Source organism: Hipposideros armiger, unplaced genomic scaffold (assembly GCF_001890085.2).
Source record: "Hipposideros armiger isolate ML-2016 unplaced genomic scaffold, ASM189008v1 scaffold_441, whole genome shotgun sequence".
Classification (NCBI taxonomy): Eukaryota; Metazoa; Chordata; class Mammalia; order Chiroptera; family Hipposideridae; genus Hipposideros; species Hipposideros armiger.
Genome location: NW_017731791.1, coordinates 1,495,458 through 1,513,757, shown reverse-complemented (window position 1 = coordinate 1,513,757; position 18,300 = coordinate 1,495,458). Strand labels below are relative to the sequence as shown.

The window sequence follows — 18,300 nt, the reverse complement described above, 5'->3', positions numbered from 1 at the left end:
GTAAAGCTCAATATGGGTAAGATCCTTGATTTCTGGGAGGGACTTGGCCACCTGGTCCTTTAGGTTAGCTCACCTATGATGCAACAAAACAAGGAGGTTTGCTTTCCCTCAGTGTTCTTTCTCAGGGATGCACAATCGTAGTGGAGACACCATTGTTTTTTCCCTAAGGATCATTACTTTCTATGTCCCGTGATGGAGAAGTCTGGTTTATGGAAATCGCTTCCTTTTTTAGGGGTAGAAAAGACCAACTTCTAGACTGAACATTACCTGAAAAATTCTCTTCAACTGTGAGGAAAACAGCAATTCTTCAGGATCCCCACTTTTTTTTAATGTTTTATTTTTTATTATTAGTTTCAGGTGTACAGAACAATGCAATAGTTATCCTTTTCACCCTTCACACAGAAGCAACCCCTCTCCCCCATCTACTGCCGTCCCACCCCTGATATCATGCTTATCTATTACAATTCCATTGACTCCATTCCCACACTCTACTTACTTTTGAATTCTCCAAAAATTCTCTCTTACTGGAGCCACCCAGATTTTTACTGTTTTACGATTTTATGACCACTGTGTTTTTGAGCTATGGGTCGATGGCAAATAGTGGTAGCAGTTAAGTTCTCTTTATCTTAACTGACATTGTCCATTCTTTATACTGTTTTTGAAAGAACAATGCTTTTTGTAGTCATGGGCTGAGCACTAGACTGAAAGTCAGATAAAGGTTCCATTCTGCTTCTAATTACGTTTCTGAATTTGAATGAGTAATTTATTTTCTGGTCTTCACTCTCTTTAAAAAAATAGAGTTAAATATTTTCCTTTTGTGGTAAAGGTTCTCAAACGATTTTTGATTATGCCTGTGTGTTCATGCATGTGTGTGTGAGAGAGACACAGACAGTAATCTCTTGTTGCCCCTGGTTCCATAATACAGGCAGTAAATTAAATAAAGAAATAACTTCATAATTGGTTTTTAGATAATAGTGCAACATACTTCATGAGTACTTAAGCTCAAATATTCAGTATGAACTCAATAAAATAATAATTCCATTAGATTGATCAGCAGCCAAATCTCTGGCATACAGTCTGTAAGTGAACCAAATCCATATTAATTGTTTCAATCTTCATGATTGTCCTTTATTAAATTATAGTTTTAGAGCAAGTGACCCTCTATTTCCTTATCTTTTTGTTCAATGGAAAATAAACTTTTGAAAGCTGGAAAAGGCTTGTAGATGACAGATGAAATTCTGTCCAAGGTCAGAAAACATCAATTCATTGATCTCTATAGAGGTACAAAATTGAACCAAAGTAAGTTAAAATAAAAATCCACCATTTTTAACTCTAGTTTTTACCTTATACCTACCTTTTTCTTAGTGTGTAGCTGAAAGAAGAGTCTTTAGGATATGTGTGACGAAAATCAAGGATTATAATTTTAAAAGCATCAAATTTTAAGAATACAATGTTTCCCCAAAAGTTATTTAATGCCGTGTTAGCTGTTTAAAGTGTATGTTTGAATTCGTGTTACTAGTCATTTACTGAGCACTGCTGGGTACTGTCTTTGGTACTAGAGATATACCAGTAAACAAAAACAGATTCCCCTGTCCCCATGGAGTTTGCATCCTCCTGGGCAAGGAAGAAAATGAATAAACTCAATATGTAACTTAGAAAATATATTTGAAACTGACAAATGCTAAGGAGAAAAAAAAGAAAGTGATGAAGAACACAGGAGTTGTGGGAATTGAAAGCTACTGCAATGTTACATGATCAGGAAAGGCCCTTACAGTTATGTGAGCAAAGGAAGTGAGGGAGTGTGTCTTGTCAGTGTATGCGGAACAGCAGAAGGAACAGCTAGTGAAAAGTTCTGTGTAAGCAGAAGCACGTTTGAATGTTTGAGACTCAGCCAAGGGGCCAGTATAGATATGAGCAGAATAAGGGGCGGCCGGTTAGTTCAGGTGGTTAGATATGAGCAGAATAAGAAAGGAGAATTGTAGAAGATCAGAGAAGTAAGGTTGTGTGTGTATATGTGTGTGTGTGTGTGTGTGTCTGTTGTATGTGTGTGTGCGTGTGCATGAGTGTGTGTGTGTGTGTGTGTGTGTGTGTGTGTGTGTGCAGATCATGTGAGGCCTTGTGGTCCTTTGTAACGTGTGGCTAACTCTGAGTGAGCTGGGAAGTCATTGGAGGGTTTTAAGCAGAAGTGTAATACAGTATGACTTGGGGAAATCTGAAGTGTTCACTGTTGGATAGGAACCTCACTTCAGTCACAGATTCGTAAACCTGGATAAGTTTAAAAGGATTATTTATTTGGTTGTAGTGTTGAGAATAGAAAGGAGAGAGACTGGTTTGGAAGACACTGCAATGATCCAAGCAGAGTTGATGGGGGCTTGGTCCAGGGTGGGAGTGATGGGGGTGGTGAGATGTGGTTGAATTCTGTGTTTGTTGAGAAGGTAAACAGAATTTGCTGACAGATTGGATATGGAACATTAGTGAAAGAGAAGCTAAGAGACAATTCTAAGGTTCCTTTTGCCTTGCGTCTGGAAGGATGGAATTGCCAATACCTGAGATGGGCAGAATTCTAGAAGAAGGAGATTTTGGGATTCAGTTCTGTGTATGTTATATTTGAGATGTCTATTAGATATTCAAATAGAGATATCAAGTTGGTAGTTAGAGATATGAGCCTGAAGTCCAGGGGGGAGGTCTTGGCTGGAGATATAAATTTGGAATCTCCAGTAAATAGATGACATTGAAACCAAGAGCTTTGATGGAATCAATGGATCAATGAAGGAACAGTAGAGAAAAGAAGAAGCCCAGGAAAGCATCCTGAGGAACTTCAATGTTAAGAAGGTGAGAAGTTGAGGAAGGACTAGTAAAAAATGCCAAGGGGCACTCTGCGGGTAGCAGGAATGACTAAGTGTGTGTGATGTCTGAAAGGCACGTGAAGACAGTGTTTCAAGGGGCCAGCCAAGGGACTCAATTGGTTAGAGAGCAAGCTCTGAGCAACAGGGTTGCTGGTTCAATTCCTACATGGGCCAGTGAGCTGTGCCCAAGCTGAGCTGCCGCTGAGCTGGTGAGAGCGCGTGCTCTTAACAACAAGGTTGTCTGTTCCACGCCCGTATGGGATGGTGGGCTGTGACCCCTCCTCCCCTTCTCCCCCTCCCTGTAACTAAGATTGAACACTGCACCTTGAGCTGAGCAGACGCAAGCTGCCGACGGGCAGCCGGATGGCTGAGTGTGCAATAAGTTTGCCGGTTCGACTCCTGCATGAGATGGTGGACTACGCCCACCTGCTGCAACTAGATTGAAAGTGGTGACTGGGCTTAGAGCTGAGCTTGCGCCCTCCACAACTAAGATTGAAGGACAGCAACTTGACTTGGAGCTGATGGGTCCTAAAAAAACCACAATGTTCCCCTCCCCAATTCCCCCAATAAAAATCTTAAAAAAAAAGAAAAAGAGACAGTGTTTTAGGAGGAGAGTGATCAGCTGTGCCAAAGCTGTGGATTGTTCTGGAATAAGATCTACTGAGGTCCTGTCTAGAACACTTAGAGATTCTCTAATATTTGCCATTTAATATCTCAAAAGAGGAAATTATGATATAAACATTATTTAAAATTGTAGGGAAGCAGGATTTTGCCACCCACCCCAAAATACGAGTACATCTCTCTGACGTGAGGATTATTTTAGGCTGATTATTTTTGAGAAATAAAAGGCTCATGAAGAACTTTTTACTTCCCCTTAACTGCCTAAAGGAATTTAGATAAAGGGCCTGGTCCCTGGAAGCACTATCACTGAAGATATCTACAAATACTGGGAGCTCAGTGTGGTGGGGGGAACTCAGACATAGAGACCAAAGTCCCCTCTGTGTCCCATTGTCTCTGCATGGCATGGCAAGCATTTGTTTAGGAAACATTGTTTTTGTTTTCTTTAATTTAATTAAATTAATTTATTTTTTATTAGTTTTAGGGGTACAAAAGAATGTAATAGACATTTACACCCCTCCCAAAGTGATAACACCCCTCCCCCAATCTACGACCCCTCTGACATCATATATAGCTGTTACAATTCCATTTGCTCTATTCCCTATGCTGTACGTTACATCCTGTGAATATATATGTGTATCTATTCAGATGGCCACTTGTCTTATTAGGGAGACCACTTCATGGACGGTGTAGATGCCTGACCACTGCGCTGAAACATTTGTTTTTCCATCTCCGTGTGAATTGCTTTCCTCCCCTTTGATGTCCCAGACTCCCACTCTTCCTCCTTTGTTCGGAACGGCCTATAAGCTCCAATTGCCTGACCATCTGTGGGCCCTCATGTTTTTATGGGGCCTCCATACGTATGAAATTAAGTTTGATTTTCTCCTGTTAGTCTGTCTCAAATCAATAAAATCCTTAAACCAGAACCTAGAAAGGCAGAGGAAAAGTTTTTCCTCCCTGACAGAAATCAAACATTTTTCTTTTAAGAAAGGAGTAGGATATTCTTTTTTTTCTTCTTTATCATTATTTCAGAGAAATATCAGAGTAAATTCACTCCGTGTGTACCTGTTTGTACCTTTTACATGATAGGCTATATGTTGTAGCTTGGTGCAATTTGGGGCAAACAGTACTTATGTAAGAAATAATGTTTTTTTTTTACTTGGATCACAATGTAGTATTTAAAGTTAAATAATTGACTAAGAACATATCTTTTGAAATTTGACAAAAATACAAGTGGTTTCTTTCCATCTACATGCTAGATGGAGAAGATGCTTGCTATTTATGTATATCCAATCATACACTTACGGTTCCCTGAGGCTATTTTTTGTAACTTGTACATTTGGAAAAAGAATTACTCATTTGCAAGTGTGTGAAATTCATGAAGCAAATGGAACATTGTATTAGATGATTTCTAAAGCCTCACCCATTTCAAAGATTCTAAGAATAATACTTTTCCCCGTGGTCTGTATTAGGTCAAGTTAGACGAGGGTTGGGAGTTAGCAGCTCTTCAAATAAACTGGATTAACCCCACTGCCATTTCTTTTATAGAAAAGGAAGCTCAGCTTTTTAGAGCATATAGGTCAGCAGTAAAAGTTAGATTATAAAACTCTTCAAGTCACTATCATCCCATAGAGTAATGGAATTGAATGTGATTTAGGCTTAAGAATGAGGGGAATGAATTTTTAGTGAAGAGTCATGAAAATCAGCACTATTTCATATAGTTTAAATAGACTGCTATTCTTGGTTCAATATAGGCTTTCACTCAGTTCAGTTTCCTTGAGTTCAGAGGTATTAAAAAGATACACATTTTTCTTGAAATTCAATCAATTTTAGAAGGGCCTATGATTTCGAAAACTATTTTTTGTGTGTTGAAATTGCATAACAACTAATTTTTCACTGCCAATTTCAAAGAGAGATAATATAATCCAATTCTTCCATCTCAGTTTAAGGCCCCACACGAAAAGCATGAGATGACATGATGCCAGAAAGGTCTTTTTATTTTTCAATTGTTTTCTAATGTATCAAAGGCATTTTAAAATTGGGCAGAATCTCTGAGAATTTTAGATCAGAAGTTTCTTCCTCAATGACGACTCCTTCGTCTTGAGTATTGTGTACACCACACCTTTTGGGTGGGGGAATGTACCAGAGCCTTGCCTTATCAATAGAATTTCTTCACAGTTGAAGCTCATACTGGATTCAATTTATCAAAATTGCCTGAGAATAAAGGCTGATTTTATGGTTAAAATGGTGTAATTGTGAAGTAATCACTGTGGGAGGAGGATAGGAACTTCACAAGTAGACACTTGAGACACGGATTAGCATGACCAGAGTAGTTACCATCTGTTTCTAGAAGGGAATCCACTGACTGGTTTTCCACCTTAGTTTTGGAAGCAAGATGTTTCCTCTGCGTGTGACAAGATGAACACCAGATGAGGCACCCGTTTAACAAGACAGAAAGTTACCTGGGTTTGTAAATTAGGAAGAGTTGAGCTAGAAAGTGTGTCCTAAGCATAAGTGTCTCTGAAGAGCTGTCACGGTTTAGGCCTTAAGCCCACACAAGCTCTTTTTGTTTGGTTTCATAATCTCCACTCTTTCAAGTTAGGCAGAAAACTGTCTCGTATTTGGGTTTGGGCTTCTCTGTGCCTATATTGCTGAAAATTGTGTTGTTCACATATTTGATTTTGGAGCCTGGAACGCCTTCTCTCCCACTTTGTTCCCTTGACACACTCCTTCAATGATTCCGTCTGCCCCACTGGCTCCCATTACCATTTATATGCCGATGACATCCACATGTGTATTAATAACTCAGATTTGTCGCCCGAGTCTCAGATTAATTTATCCATATTGCCACTTGGATGTCCTCGAGAAATCTCAAAGTCAGCGTGTCTAAAATTGAACTTATCATTTCCTTTCCATCTATTCCATCTTGCTCAACATGTAGGGTTCTGTTCAATATTTCTCTTGATTGAAGAAGAAACTCCATTTTCTTTTATATCTTCCATGATCAGGCTCTTGGCTGCCTCGCTAATATTTTCTCTTGTCAGGCCCCTTCTTGACCTCTGGACTACAGCCAAACTTGACTGATTGTACTGCTCTTAATACAAAAAGCCCATGCTTCCATCCTCTGTTCCCAGGGCCACTTTCCTTCCTGGCTTCAAGGTGAATGCCTAGTTATCTTTACATCCTCTGCGAAGTTTTTGTAACTATCCACAAATTCAGATGAACAAGGGTTGTCACTAAAATTTTTTTCTACACCTTAAGCCAGTTTCTGTCTCTGTGCCCCTATTTAATCATCCTAGTAGGAAAAAACCAAATCGCAATCCTTCTTGGAGTTCCCTTCCTTCTCTAGAGTTAAGTCACCATTTTGGGGCATCACCTAGTTACCGCAGGTTGCAGACAAGCACCCGTGTCCCTTTCCTTATGTCCCCAGCAACTCCAGCAGCTCGCTGATACTTCTCTGCCATACTTGGGGCATAGTGGTTTGGTCAGATTCTCACAACTCTCTAGGGGGCTTCTTGGTGTCTCTTTAGCAGTATGGCCATGAAGGTGGGTGCATTGCTGCTGCTCAAGGATCTGTAGATTGCTCTGCTCTTCTACTTCAGCTATGCGACACCTCCTTCTAGGATGGGGTGCAGATGGGGTGAACAGTCATAGTCTTGCTCATTATTTATCTATACTCTAGAATTTTCTTTTCCCATTTACTCCCTCCAAAAATTTGCTTAGATATTCCAAGGCATGGGTTGAGCACTCAAATGCTTATGGGGTAAGGTTGGTGCAGGTGTGTGTAAGAGACGATCAGTGGTGGGAATTGGGTCCATTTAAAGGGGCAGCCACTTCTCAGCTCCAGCTCATTGATGCCATGAAACATATGGACCTAAAGTTTGCAGAAGTTCCAAATTTTCAAGAGAAGCTGGAAATTGTCTTATGTAAACTTCCCATTTTTTTCTACATTGGCAACTAATTCTAAATTTATAAAAATATTGTTTGAACCCAACAAATGGTATCTATAGGCTGTATACACCCCATGGATTACTGGTTTGTGAGCTGGGTCCTAAGGGCTTAGGCTTTTCAACAACAGGAACCATAAAGATGAGAAGGTACTTCTTATGTGGGAAAAGAACGGGAGGGGAATAGCAGGGAGCAAAAAATTCCCCACGTATGAATACTGAAGATACTGTCTTTCCACACCTTTCCAGACACTCTTCATCCCTGCCCCCCAAATAGAAGTGATTAACCTCCTTTGGGCCCACACGCGCCTCTGGCCAGAGAACGGCCTGAACTACCTGAACATCCGGCGGCACTGCTGTATGCCAGTAGCAGCTTTATGTTTCCATCTTGTTTGCTTACACATTTCTCTCACCATGTGCCTCAGTCCATGCAGGCTGCTATAACAAAAATGCCATAGGTTGGGTGGTTTACAAACAACGGGAATTGATTTCTCATGGTTCTGGAGGCCGTGAAGTCCAAGTCAAAGCTCCTGCAGATTCAATTTCTGGTGAGGGTTCATTTTCTGGTTCATAGATACCTGTCTTCTCACTGTGTCCTCACGTGGCAGAAAGGGCAGGGGGGGCTCTCTGGGGTCTCTTTTGTAAGGGCACTAATCCCATTCATGAGGGCTCCACCCTGATGACCTAATCACCTTCAAAAGGCCCCATCTCTAAATACTGTCGCAATGGGGATTAGGTTTCAATATATGAATTTTAGGGGGACACAAACATTCAGTCTGTAGCACAGAGGTGGGAGGTCCATTAGAAAAATTTTAAACAACATTTTTTTTTAAAGATTTTTATTGGGGGAATTGGGGGATGGGAACAGTGCTGGGGAATTGGGGGAAGGGGAACAGACAAGTTGCTGTCCTTTTGTTCTTCAGTCTAGTTGTCTAGTTGTGGAGGATGTTGCTTCACTGGCCCAAGTTGGCACCATCATTGCGCTCTTCCCGGGCGAGGCACATCAGTCGCCGGCTTCTGGACGGCTGCTCACTGCGCTCACGCTGGCTGCTGGCTGGCTATACACACGGTAGCCCATGGCAACCCACTGCCACAGGGGCTGCAGCCTACGCCGTCACCAGCGACTCTCGGCAGCCCAGCTCCAGGTTGAGCTGTTGTTCAGCATCTTAGCTGTAGAGGGCAGTGTCACTGGCCCTCATATGTGGGATCCGAACCTGGGCCCTCTGGCGTCCCAAGCCAGCTCTTAACCAACGCGCCACTTGGCCGGCCCCCTTTGGAAATTTTATTTCTCTAGTGCATAGTCCAAAGTTTGGCATGTAATATATGCTCTGAGCTGGGATTTGAAGGCAGAAAGGGAAAAGAGAACTCTAGACAGAGAGAAAAGCACATGGAAGGACAGAAAGTCACGAACCAACCACCTGTGTTCTGTGTTTTTTTCTTTAAAGTTTTGTAGTGGCCAGAACAGGTTGCTTCTATCATTCAAGTTCATGTCTGTATCCCCAGATACTTATTAACTATTTGATAAAGGAATGAATGAATCAGATCTTACCAGAGGTAAAGAGAAAGCCAGAGAGGAGATGCACAGAATTTAAAATCTTGCATCTAATGTTAGATCTTTGCTTTCTTGCACTTGCATACTAAATGTAGGATTGCAGATGCCTTCATGTTATCACAGCTGCTGAACCAACTGACGTTGGCTGCAGAATTCTACTGCCCTTGCCACAGAAAATGACCTTGATGAATTACCTGGGCTTGCTTCAGAAGACAATAGAAAAGCAGGATTAATTCAAATTATGGCTTATATATTTTAAGGTCCTTCACATAATCCCAAGGGCAACTAGAAATCTTTTTTAAAGTCTGAATTTAGATCTGAAAGCTCCATAGATCCCTCATTCTCACTTCCATGTTGACCTTTTACATTTAAGCATAACCAGCTTCTCTAGTTTTTTATTAGGTTGCTTAACATTTTGTGGGCTCTCTTCTTTTCTCCTCTGCTTTCCACACTTCCATTCTTAATAGAGAAAGATGAGAGAGGGCATTTTCTACCCATTGAAATAATTTTACCTTTGCATCAGCATGTTTCTCACTTTTCATAATTTGTGAAAATGTAACTGTTCTAACAGATGTGCGCAGCAGCATGTCTGGAAGTCTGTCTGAGATCACAGACTCCCTCTTCACATTTAGGAGATCCCAAAAGACCAATGAAAAGTGCTGAATGAATCAAATGAGAGCTTGTGAGGAAAAGTGAAATGGGCTGGGATTATTCATTCTGTGTAATAAGGGAATTTGCTAAAAATAACATTCATGTGTTTCAGACACTGTGATCTGTTAAAATGAGAAACTATAACATCTTAAAAAAAAACCCAAAAACCTCCTTCTCCGTGAGTCTTAAAGAGACATAATTTAAGCCGAGTGGAGGGAAGTTCTCTTGGAGGTATCTGATTTCAGAGCCCTATCAGGGTCCAATCAGGAGAGGGAAACCCAGAAATTTGAATAGGGAAAGTTTAATGTAAAGAATTATTATATTATAACAGGGCATTGGAATTATAAAGGATTGGCTAGTAAGGAATAAAGAGAACTTCAAATGATATAAGGATAGCAGCTGTAAGGAGCAGGTGCTGAGGTAGGGTACCAGGCCCTTTTCCTGACGCCCAGGTGGATATTCAGTCCTTGTTGCAGAAGGCATGGCTGTGGTTCAGTGATTGGCAAAGAAGCCACTGTGGTGTTGCTCTGGTAGAAGTTGCTGGAACCCCACCCTTTGGAATTTGCTGGAAATTTACCCTTTGTGATACCAGGGAGGTACCTCACTGGAGGGACTGTGCTACAAAACCTCCTGGAGAGGGGATGCCACGGTGAGCTGCTGGCTACTGGGTACCACGGGAGCTGGCCACTGGAAGAGCTGTCTGCGTGGGCTGGGTCCTGAAGATACTGTAGGCTTGCAGGAGCTGGGTGCTGGAGATGTCACCTGAGCTTTAGGAGCCTTTCAAGAAAGCTGTCTGAACTACGAAAGAAAACCCCTTCCTCTGATAATGTCTCTCTAGTGCCCTCTACTGGCAAAGCTTAATATCATGCCACCTGGATGAGAAAAACTACTGTATTTAAAGGACCCAGAACAATTTTTTCTGAGCAGGCAATGAAGGGTGATTTTGTAGATGAGGCAGGCAATATACGAGGTCGGACAAATAAGTTCACGAACTCATCCTAGAAAAAGTGCTACATACCTCATTGCTGAATATCACTATGGTCATCTTCGAAGTACTCCTTGGGAAGCTATGCACCAACGCCAGGATGCCAGCACCTAGTCCACCCTTCAAAGCAGTTTTGGAACTCTTTCTGGAATGGCCATCACAGCTGTCTTCATATTACCCTTTGATGTCCTGAATGTCAACAAAATGTCTTCCTTTCAATATTTCCTTTATCTTCAGGTAAAGAAAGAAGGCATTGGGGGCCTGATCAGGTGAGTAGGGAGGGTGTTCCAATACAGTTATTTGTTTACTGGCTAAAAACTCCCTCACAGACAGTGCCGTGTGAGCTGGTGCATTGTCGTGATGCAAGAGCCATGAATTGTTGGTGAAAAGTTCAGGTCATTTTCGTCTAACTTTTCATGCAGCCTTTTCAGCACTTCCAAATAGTAAACCTGGTTAACTGTTTGTCCAGTTGGTACAACTTCATAGTGAATAATCCCTCTGATATCAAAAAAGTTTAGCAACATCATTGCAACAAGTTTGCAAACTTAATTGTCAGACCTTGTATTTGTAATTGGCACAAGGGTATTTTTGAGACAGTGACAGGTAAGTTGTGTTAAGTGAAGAAGTCTGGCTTTGGCTGTAGCTGTGACTTCTCACAATGTAACAAGGAGGTCGGGCTATATAGCCTAGATGCCACCCAATTCCTAACGGTCATCTCTGCTCTGCTGGTTGTTCTCTATTGAGTGTACATTGCTTTGAAATAGCTTATTAGCCTGTTGGACGACATATTAGTTTTCAATTTTGAGGGGTGTTGAGGAAGTTTGTTTATTATTGTTATTATTGCCAATCTGACAAAAAATACTTCTTATTGAAAGTTAACTTAGGTTTTATGATTAAACCACGGCTGGATCTTGTTTTGGACCTAATGTATAATAAAAGGAGCCTTGCCATTTGCTTTGTCTAGGTGGGTTTTTGGTTATTCGGGGGGACCATTCCAACCTCTGGAACTTGGTTACTTACATTTAAAAATATTGTTTACATAGTAAGCCACAGCTGGGGAATAAAACATTTCTTTTTCCCCAACTTTATTTGTGCCAAAAAATTATTTTCATTATCTTCATAAGTGAAAGAGTAATAGACCTGGAAAAGCCACTCAGTAAGCCTCGTTAATACTTTTTGGTGTTAAGTCCCAGAAATTGAGAGTGAGGATGACTGGGTAAAGAATCCTATTGCAAGACAGATGGTTTTTAATTCTTTGCTTTCTACAGAATTAGAGACACTCAGTGGCTTTTTAGTTGATGGATCATTAAGAAAAAAGACTTCAAATGATGTATCACTTCATGATATTTTTAGAGAATCATTTAGGAGTTTAAAGAACTTGGTTACATTGCTATAGCAAAACTCCTTCCATTATCATTTACTTATTTATGTAGACAAAGTTTCCAAGCACTTGCATATTCGGAAATGAAGACTAGAAATATAGTTTTCATTGAACATATGTCATCCTACTGGTGAGTAATATTCATCCACAACACATGGACGAATTGAAAAAAAAAACCAGCCTCATGTATCTCAATAGATGTTTTTCTAGAGAAGATACTGTGATAGGCAGAATCCTTAAGGTGTGTCGCCAAGATTCCTGGCCCCTGGTTAATTAATCGTCACTAATCTAGGTACCACTGTGAAGGGACTTTGCGGAATTAAATTTACTAATCAGTGGACCTTAAAATACGGGAAGTTATTCTGGATTATCTGGAGCCACATGAAATGTTACAAGCAGAAGAGGCAGGTAGAAGCATCAGTCAGAGAGATGCAGCAGAAAAAGAGGCAGAAGATAGGTTGAGGGTGTGAAGATACGCGGCCCGGTTGCTGATTCTGAGATGTAGGGACCAGCTACTAGGACCAGAGAGCAGCCTCTAGGAGTTAAGGGTGGTTCCCAGCTGACAGCCAGCGAGGAGATAGGACCTCAGCCCTGTAGTAGCATATGCCTAAATCCTGCCTGTGCAAGTTTCTAAACCTCCTTGGGCCTTGCCCTTGCACAGGCCACACAGCTGGTGGTTGACACATCCAGGCCTGGAACCCAGCAGAGTGATTCTGGAGAGTGGAGATTCCATCATCATGGCGCTTACAGTTTAGTGTAACACACATGCAAGGAAAGGAAATACATCATTAAAATGAAAATAGATTCTGCGAAGGAAATGAAAAGGGGTTGTGGCAGAGAACAAGGGGGAAGGGGTGTGGGAGACCGTTTAGAGCAGCGGTTCTCAACCTGTGGGTTGCGACCCCTTTGGGGGTCGAACGACCCTTTCACAGGGGTCACCTAAGACCATCGGGAAACAAAAAGATATTTACAGTACGATTCATAATAGTAGCAAAATTACAGTTATAGAGTAGCAACGAAAATAATTTTATGGTTGGGGGCCACCACAACATGAGGAACTGTATTAAGGGGTCGCGGCATTAGGAAGGTTGAGAACCGCTGCTTTAGAGAGAGCGATCAGGGAAGTTTTCTTTGAGGAAAGTGACATTTCAGCTTGGATTAAATGAGATAATGTGTTGGTTAAAGGGAAGTCTGCTCCCCCTTCCAATAAATGTTTTTCTTCCTTTCCTTTTATATATTGCAATACTATTTTGCAAACATTTTCTTGACCCTGCATGACCTCTCACTGCTTTTGGCTACACCAAGAGATAAACGTAGGGGAGGGTGCACAGATCTCACCAAGCAGGGGACCTCATTTTATTCAGATGAAAGCTGTGGAAAATAGCAAGGACTCCAATGCTTGAACAGTTGGTGTATGGATGCTTAAACATTGCTTTATTTGCACATGCTCTCTTTTATTAGATAATTGAGAAAGCCTAGCTGTTTACAGGTGTTGTCACTTTCGTGCCTTTGACAATTTATTCGGTTTCAAAGGTATCAACTTAGTGCGGCTGTTCACAATGGTTTTGAAAAGGTGTTAAGACTTCTGAAATTCATCGAGGGTTAGCAGTATCTTTGCCTGTGCTTTTTATTTCGAAATAATAGCTGATTTCTTGGCAAACCCGTCATTTCTCATTTAATGGGGAGTACTTCAGTAATTGAACTAGCTTTTTGAAAGCTACCGTGGCAGCTAAGGAGATGATAATAGAAGACTAAAATAAGATAAATGGGGAAAAGGACACATCTTTTTCCACATCTGGTTGTTATTATTGTTAATAATCATAATAGTAAAATTCAAGAAATTGAAACTGTCTTTTTTATCGTCGTTTAAAATATCCTTGGGACTGTCATATAAACTAGCAGTTGTAATAGTGCCATGTGAATTATAGTATAGTAAAAAAAACCCCAAAAATGACAATTGTGGGTTCTGCCTGACAATTGCTGCCTGATATTTTGAAAGCCAAACAGTCACTTAAATATTTTTGAGCCATTTTATGAAAAAGAAAAAAAAGAAGGAACTCATACTTTTAGGTAAGCTTTACCCTTTGTCCTCCTCCTCTGGTTGTGACGTATTTCTGTGTAGGGTATGGTGGTTACCGTGTGGCAGGCGGACTCTAAGATGGCCCCAGCTCTCTCTGCCTTCTGGTATGTTCGTGCCCTGTGTCCGCCTCTCCTCCTGGGTGCAGGCTAGCTTTAGTGACTCGCTTCTAACAAATAGGATATGGCCGAAATCATGGGATGCCACTTCTGAAAGTGGGTTGTGAAGGACTGTGACTTCCATCTTGGCTGCTTTCTCTTAGATCCCTGACCTGAGGGTGACCATTTGCCATGTCATGAGCAGCCTTGTGGAGAGCCCCACATGAGAAGGGACTGAGCCTTGCTAACAACCACACGAATGAACTGGGGAGCAGATCTCCCCACATCCTTCCCCACGCTGTTGGGCTTCCAGATAAGACCATAGCCCTGGCTGATAGCTTGATTTTCTCCTCAGGAGAGGCCTTCAGCCGGAGGCACTCAGCTAAGCGACATTCTGATTTCTGACATACAGAATCTGTGAGATAATAAGCTCTGTTTGTTTAAACTATGAAATTGGAAGGTTTACTTGTTATGCAGCAAAAGATAAGTAATACACATGGGCAGTGTGATGGAAATGATAAATTTTGGAGTGGGCCCTATGTCTCTCTGAAGAAAGGGAGTTTTAATGACACAATCCCTAAGCACCGCTGTAGTGTGGTGCTGAGAGCACCTGCTGTCTAACCTCTTGGTTCTGAGCTTTGTTCATTTTCCTAGACTGAGGCTGAACCTCTGCCCTCAAGTCTCTTCATTGAAAGCAGTGGAAATGGAACCTAGCCAACGAAAGCAAAAGGAAATTGATTAGAAAGATATCCAGGATGCAGTGGATGTTGGAGGGGGTGCTGGAGGATCAACAGGAGACTTTGCGGCCAGGTTTTGGGACAGGAGGGGACATACAGGGTTGCAGAGGCTGGGAAGAAGGCGGCAGCCTTCTCCCAGCAGCAGCTTGGCTCAGCACCCAGGCAGGATAATATATGACCTCTGACGTTATTCTCTGTCCTTGCCTCACTCACTCAAGATTCAAAACCCCGAGAGAGAGCATTCAATTGGCTATGCTTAGTTACATGCCCAACACCTGACTGCTTTGGTGCCCGGAAAGGGCACATTGACAAACCTTTGGCTTTGTCAATGGAGGGCAGACACCAGGGGATGTACACTTTGTGGCAGAGGCTGTAAGTCTTTCTCTGTTCTGCTTTCCTTTTCTTTTTTAGTAAGAAAAGCTGGGCTAAAACCTACATTTTTCTCAGCCTCCCTCACACAAAAGTATATATATATATATATATCTTAATTCTAGTCAGTAGATCACATGGGCAAAAAGGGTTTGTGTAACTTCTGGATTATATCCTTGAAAGGAAACATACTCATGCTTCCTTTTTCTCATTCCTCCTTTTTATAGCTGAATGTAAATATTTTGGAAGGCCATCTTTGACCTCGTGGACCAGGGCCATACCCTAGGGATGGCAAAGCAATACACTGGAAAGAGCTTGTGGGCTCAACACTATTGAGCTGACACTCAGGCCTGGGCCACCATCTCGAACGCTGTAAGTGAGAAATAACTTCTTTGTTATACGTGCTATATGTCATATAAGAAATAACGTCTATGTTATAAGATAGAAAGAAACTTCTATCTTGTTTAAATGAGCTCTCATGGAAGCAGCTCAGTCTGTATACTGAGGCTAAAGCCATTGGGGGACAAAGAAGGCCCTAAAAATTGGTGCCACCCAGATGGGGAAACTCATGCTGGACAGCCAAATTGTCCTCTGTAGCTAATGCCATTGCTTTGCTTATGGGGTACATACCATTTTGTGAATGAAAGACTTCTTTAATTTTGATCGCACTAATATGTTGGCAAATTAGAATTCTCACTTTGGACCTGTACCCTGGCGGCAAGTTCCATGTTTATCCGTTTCCCTGTCAACCAGTGTGCCTGCACAAGTTTTCACATCTTTTATCCTTTCCCCATCCATGGGCACCTTTTCATGAAAAGGACTCTTTGGATCATGACATTTTTGAGCCGCAGCAGACTTTAGTGAGCAAACAGCTAGTCCAGGGGTCCCAAACCAGTCACGTAGCACAATCTCCTGCGAATCCTGCTGAAAATATGGACTCCCGCCTTAGCTCACTCACTCACCTGCCCCACTCATTCAGCGGGGATGGGAGTTTCAGTATCAGCTGCCCTTTGTGGGCACTCTCCAGTTCTCCAGGAAGGTGAAGAAGTCCTAGTTGCTCATACGTGCCTTGTAAAGGAGTCTCCCGGAGGTAAAGATGCCGTTTTCCTTCCTAGTCTGTGGTGCTGCCCTCAGGGGTTGATCATTCACTCTGTCTTCATATGGATCAATATGGCTTGCCACCCTAGTTGCTCAGGCCAGTCTGATTCCTTTAGTACTGAGGAGCTGCCCAGGATGGGCGTTGCCTGTGCTTGTAAGGCCCCCTTATTATCGACTGCTTCCTGATCCCCCTGGGAGGTTTGGTATTTTGGACAGGCTCCCCAGAGCTGCCTGGCTCTCACGGCCCCGTGGAGGCTGCCATCTTCCGTGCCCCAGGGTTTTGTACCCGACGACTGCCCAGGGTGGGTTCCCATGCCTCCCTGTCTTACCCTTGGGGCACGGAAGTTTCCATACCCTTCCCATCTGAGGAGATCCATGCTGATTCCCTCCAAAGCCTAAACCATAAAAGCTGATACCTTAGAAGTAAGGGGCACAGAAAGCAAATGGAAATGGTCTGATGGGCCAGTCAGGTGGTAACACAGGTGAACTGCTGGTCTGCAGGGGCTACTCATATCTTGCTGATCTTGTTTGGAAATCATTTCTCAGTATTGCCCAGTCTTCTAATATTTCAGGGGAAGCTGACAGTTTGAATTTAAAATAATGTGAAATATCCCAATTTAAAAATATTGGCAGCTAATATTTAAACAAGAAATCACGCTATAAGTTTTACATTTCAAAGCCAGATTTGCACTGTGGGTCATTGGCTTATAACCTCTGGCTTGAATTTAGCAATACAGATCCTGGTGGAGAAAGCGTGGGGAAATCCTTTTAATTTCATTCCAAGGAGTATAAAGCAAGGAGAGAAAACAAATAAGATACCCATTACTTTCTCAATAAATCATCCTCTTACAGGGATTAAGTGACAAATTGAATAATGATCATATACAAAGCACAGTGTCTGGCATGTGTTAAGTGATTGAACAGTGTTTAACTTTTAGCTTATACCCTTGAGCCAATTTCTGTGCTATTCTGCCTGCTTATTTCTGTACTAGCACCAAGCTCTATAACTGTGGCTTTATAAGGTATTTGGTAGGACAAATTTTAGAAACGGTATACAGGATTATACTGAAAATATTTTAATTCACTCATGCACATGTTTAAACAGATGAAACCATAAGCATCCAGCTTTTTCACCAGAAGGGATTTTAGAATTCACTAATGAGGAAATTCAGGCCCAGAAAGATTAAGTGGCTTGCTTCAAGTTTTCCAAGGAGTTGATGGTTGTGTCAGATGAGAAGGGATGTGTTTTGACCTCTTGTCCAGGTCTTTTGTCTATCCTGAGCTTCTGTAACTCCTTGTGTCCCTTTGGTATAGCTGATAATTCCACCCTCCAAGCCACTCTGCATGAGTAAGGCATTGGGCACAGAGGATCCTGGATGCATGCCACCTAACCTGTTAGTCCATATTGGATTCGTCAAGTTACCCTGGGGTGGGGAGTGGGTGCCAGGCCCAGGCGAGCTGGGCCAGGGTGCTGAAAGATGCACTACTGGGAGGAGTTGGAGACAAATTTCACTAACTTCTTGACTTTTCCTCTGATCTGCTTTGTCACAATGGTAAAAGCAGGTAGACAAGAAGAAAATGACCGATGTTAGAGACCACTTGCTGGCTGCTTAAACGAAGGCAGCAACATGAACATATTATCAGTAGTAAGCGTAGACTGTATTTCTATTTAAATAGATCAAACACAATTCAAACATGATTTAAAAAAAGTATTTGCCCCTCGTTCCATCAAGCCAAGTACAATTCTAAGTATCTGTGCATTGTAGACTTCCAGTGTGAGTTTAATTTGCTTTTCTTCACTGGAGAACATTAGAAATTCACAGCTACAACTGGGACTCATACTAATGTAACCTATTGGGTGCTTATAAGAGCAGTTGGGCTATTGCAAATACTGCCTAGATTTTTGAGTCCACTCTCACTGGCTACTTTTGGGGGGATATG

The 18,300-nt window shown here is 41.9% G+C and overlaps 1 long non-coding RNA gene across 1 annotated transcript in view; it reads left to right on the top strand.

Annotated features, from left to right (window-relative positions):
* The window catches only part of LOC109394853 (uncharacterized), an 82,568-nt gene that overhangs the window by 49,855 nt on the left and 14,413 nt on the right, over positions 1-18,300 (top strand). Inside the window, exon 3 of the long non-coding RNA XR_002126531.1 lies at positions 15,489-15,633. This is a non-coding gene — a long non-coding RNA (uncharacterized LOC109394853). The remainder of the gene's footprint in view (positions 1-15,488; positions 15,634-18,300) is intronic.